Genomic DNA, 5,000 nt, shown 5'->3' with positions numbered 1-5,000 from the left:
TATATTTAAGAGGGAGTTAGATGTGGCCCTTGTGGCTAAGGGGATCAGGAGGTATGGAGAGAAGGCAGGTACGGGATACTGAGTTGGATGATCAGCCATGATCATATTGAATGGCGGTGCAGGCTCGAAGGGCCGAATGGCCTACTCCTGCACCTATTGTCTATGTTTCTATGAAGGGGGTGGTTTGGGTGGGAAGGGATGAGTTAACCATGGAATTGCAGAGGGAACGGTCTCTACGGAAAGCAGAAAGGGGTGGAGATGGGAAGATGTGGCTATTGGTGGGATCCCGTTAGAGGTGGCAGAAATGTTGGAGGATTATGTGTTGTACGCGATGCACAAGACCCATTATTATCCACGTCCAATCACTGTGTTTGGGTTTGGGGCTTGAGTGGCAGAGAGTCAGTAAGGCCATGAGTTACGACATCTCCATTAAAGTTTTGAGACCTAATTAACTTTACACACAACTGTGTCAATGTCTTGACGAAAGTTGTACTGAACATCTAACCCAACACAATAAAACCGGACGTGTCGAAAGGAACTGCAGATGCTGCTTTATACCGAAGATAAGACTCAAAGTGCTGGAGTAATAGTAAAGAGTAATAGTAACAACATCTCTGGAAAAAAGGAATAGGTGACGTTTTGGGTCGAGACCCTTCTTCAGACTGAGAGTCAGGGGAGGGGGAACTGCTCTTTGTACCTTTCCATATCTCTAGTTTCCCTCTCCCCCGACTCTCAGTCTGAGGAAGGGTCTCGACCCGAAACGTCACCTATCCATGTTCTCCACAGATGCTGCCTGACCCGCTGAGTTACTCCAGCACTCTGTGAAATGTCACCTACCCATGTTCTCCACAGATGCTGCCTGACCCGCTGAGTTACTCCAGCACTCTGTGAAACGTCACCTATCCATGTTCTCCACAGATGCTGCCTGACCCGCTGAGTTACTCCAGCACTCTGTGAAACGTCACCTATCCATGTTCTCCACAGATGCTGCCTGACCCACTCAGTTATGGTGCAGCAGCATCTATGGAGCTAAGGAAATAGGCAACGTTTCGGGCCGAAATCCTTCTGGAAATAGGCAACGTTTTGGGCCGAAACCCTTATGGGTTTCGGCCCGAAACGTTGCCTATTTCCTTAGCTCCTTAGATGCTGCCTGACCCGCTGAGTTACTCCAGCACTCTGTGAAACGTCACCTATCCATGTTCTCCACAGATGCTGCCTGACCCGCTGAGTTACTCCAGCACTCTGTGAAACGTCACCTATCCATGTTCTCCACAGATGCTGCCTGACCCGCTGAGTTACTCCAGCACTCTGTGAAACGCCACCTATCCATGTTCTCCACAGATGCTGCCTGACCCGCTGAGTTACTCCAGCACTCTGTGAAACGTCACCTATCCATGTTCTCCACAGATGCTGCCTGACCCACTGAGTTACTCCAGCACTCTGTGAAACGTCACCTATCCATGTTCTCCACAGATGCTGCCTGACCCGCTGAGTTACTCCAGCACCATGTAAACAATCATGGGCGGTTTCTCGTGTCGACATTCATAGATGTGTGTTCATTGAGCTGTACGGTGAAGCATAATGCAGGTGAGAGAGCTGTCATATTTTCCGGGGCAAATGACTTCACCTCTTCCCCTGAAGCAGAACACAGTTGCCCAGTGGGAATTTCACAACAGAGGGAAGCGTCATTGTCTTCAAATTCTGGAGCAAGAGTTGTGTGAAATAATATCCACAATGCTGGCAGCAGTCATGAATATCACAGTTTAGAGATACAGCACGGAAAACAGGCCCTTCGGCCCACCCTGTCCATGCCGACCAGCTTCCCACGTCCCACTTCCTCATCCACTCCCTACACACTAGGGGGCAATTCACAGAGGGGCCGATTAACTTACAAACCCGCACGTCTTTGGGACGTGGGAGGAAACCGGAGCGCCCGGAGGAAACCCACATGGTTACAGGGAGAACGTGCAAACTCCATACAGACAGTACCCGAAGTCAGGATCGAACCCAGGTCTCTGGCGCAGTGAGGCAGCAGCTCTACCCGCTGTGTCACTGTGTTGCACCTCAACTTTAAGTGATATGGTCACCTCACCTCCTCCACTATAACACTGAACACCGGAGTGCCACTGGGCTGTGTGCTCAGCCCTCTCCTCTACTCCCTCTTCACCCACGACTGCATCCCAAAGTACGGATCCAACGCCATTATTAAGTTTGCTGACGATACCACGGTGGTAGGACTGATCAGTGACAACGTCGAGTCAGCCTACAGGGATGAGATCCAGCACCTGACAGCCTGGTGTGCCAACAATAACCTCGTCCTCAACTCCAAAAAGACGAAGGAGATTATTGTTGACTTCAGGCAGACCAGCGGAGGCAGTCATACCGCCATCCATATAAACGGGACTGAGGTGGAGCGCGTCTCCAGCTATAAATTCCTCGGAGTACATATCTCGGAGGACTTGTCCTGGTCCCTCAACACCTCCAAGCTGATCAAAAAGGCACAGCAGCGCCTTTACTTCCTGAGGAGGCTCAAGAAAGCCCACCTGTCCCCCCAGATCCTGACCAACTTTTACCGCTGTACCATAGAGAGTATCCTGACCACCTGCTTCACGGTATGGTACAGCAGCTGCACTGCTGCGGACAGGAAGGCACTACAACGGGTGGTGAAAACCGCGCAGCACATCATCGGTGCCCCGCTCCCTGCCATGGATGCCCTCCACCGAAAACGGTGTCTGAGACGGGCTGGGAAGATCATCAAAGACCCCTCCCACCCCAACCATGGAGTGTTTGCCCTCCTCCCATCAGGGAGGTGGTACAGGAGCCTCAGGTCACGTACTATTAGGATGAGGAACAGCTTCTACAATAACACAATCACATTGCTGAACTCGACGATAGAATGGTGGTGCAGGCTCGAAGGGCCGAATGGCCTACTCCTGCACCTATTTTCTATGTTTCTATGTTTCTATGAAAGAACACAGCAGCACTCACAGGCAACTTGGTCAAGCTGCTGCCTAGAATGACACACAATGCAAACAGCAGCAAAACTAAGGAGGGACAGATGGGGCAAAATAATTCCACAACCACTAGTTCAGTTTAGTTTAGAGATACAGCGCGGGTACTACAGGCCCTTCGGCCCACCGAGTCGGCGCCGACCAGTGATCCCCGCACACTAACACTATCCTACACACACTAGGACCAATTTGCATTTACACCAAGCCAATTAACCTACAAACCCGTACGTTTTTAGAGTGGGGGAGAAAACCGGAGCACCCGGAGAAAACCCACACAGGTCGCGGGGAGAACGTACAAACTCCGTACAGACAGCGCCCGTAGTCGGGGTTCAACCCGGGTCTCTGGCGCTGCGCCACCGTGCCACCCTAAAATGGTTTATTCCTGCTCCTAATTTCTATGTCCTTACGTAAAACCAAGTTCAAGTTCAAGTTCAAGTGAGTTTATTGTCATGTGTCCCTGATAAGACAATGAAATTCTTGCTTTGCTTCAGAACATAGTAGGCATGAATACAGAACAGATCAGTGTGTCCATATACCGTTATAATGTGGATAAATGTGAGGTTATCCATTTTGGTGGCAAAAACGGGAAAGCAGACTATTATCTAAATGGTGGCTGATTGGGAAAGGGGGAGATGCAGCAAGACCTGGGTGTCATGGTACACCAGTCATTGAAGGTAGGCATGCAGGTGCAGCAGGCAGTAAAGAAAGCAAATGGTAAGTTGGTTTTCATAGCAAAAGGATTTGAGTATAGGAGCAGGGAGGTTCTACTGCAGTTGTACAGGGTCTTGGTGAGACCACACCTGGAGTATTACGTACAGTTTTGGTCTCCAAATCTGAGGAAGGACATTATTGCCATAGAGGGAGTGCAGAGAAGGTTCACCAGACTGATTCCTGGGATGTCAGGACCGACTTATGAAGAAAGACTGGATAGACTTGGTTTATACTCTCTAGAATTTAGGAGATTGAGAGGGGATCTTATAGAAACTTACAAAATTCTTAAGGGGTTGGACAGGCTAGATGCAGGAAGATTGTTCCCGATGTTAGGGAAGTCCAGGACAAGTGGTCACAGCTTAAGGATACGGGGGAAATCCTTTAAAACCGAGATGAGAAGAACTTTTTTCACACAGAGAGTGGTGAATCTCTGGAACTCTCTGCCACAGAGGGTAGTTGAGGCCAGTTCATTGGCTATATTTAAGAGGGAGTTAGATGTGGCCCTTGTGGCTAAGGGGATCAGGGGGTATGGAGAGAAGGCAGGTACGGGATACTGAGTTAGATGATCAGCCATGATCATATTGAATGGCGGTTTAGGCTCGAAGGGCCGAATGGCCTACTCCTGCACCTAATTTCTATGATTCTATTATATAAATATATACACACATGAATAAATAAACTGGTAAAGTGCAAATAAACAGATAATGGGTTATTTAATGAAATAATGATGAAGTTCAATTTATACCAGAAATATATTTAGTGGCTCAGTGATCCAACTTGTAGATTTGTGACCCAAAGTGCTACAGTAACCCAGTGGGCCAGCAGGCATCGAGTGTGTAGGGAGGAAGTGGAGCGCTGCACCACTGTGCTGCCCCTTGTATATCAGCCTTGTCTCTCCAGCCTTGTCGTGCCTGGTCATTAATGGTGAACTACACAAGGAGGAGGCTGCAGCAACTGCATCCATCATCCCACCCCTTGCAGTAAATGCAAACATAACACTGGTGTGTTAGACGATAGGCAATAGGTGCAGGAGTAGGCCATTCAGCCCTTCGAGCCAGCACCGCCATTCAATGTGATCATTGCCAGAGGAGGTAGTTGAGGCAGGGACCGTCACAACATTGAAGCAACATTTGGACAGATGACTGTCAAGGACAGGTTTAGGGGGATATGGGCCTAACACAGGCAGGCGGGACTAGAATAGATGGGGCATTTCGCTGGCATGGCTGAGTTGGGCCGAAGGGCCTGTTTCCATGCTGTACGACATGGACTCTATGACCT

This window comes from Leucoraja erinacea, chromosome 8 (genome assembly GCF_028641065.1).
Source record: "Leucoraja erinacea ecotype New England chromosome 8, Leri_hhj_1, whole genome shotgun sequence".
Lineage (NCBI taxonomy): Eukaryota > Metazoa > Chordata > Chondrichthyes > Rajiformes > Rajidae > Leucoraja > Leucoraja erinaceus.
This window is presented reverse-complemented; position numbering follows the sequence as displayed.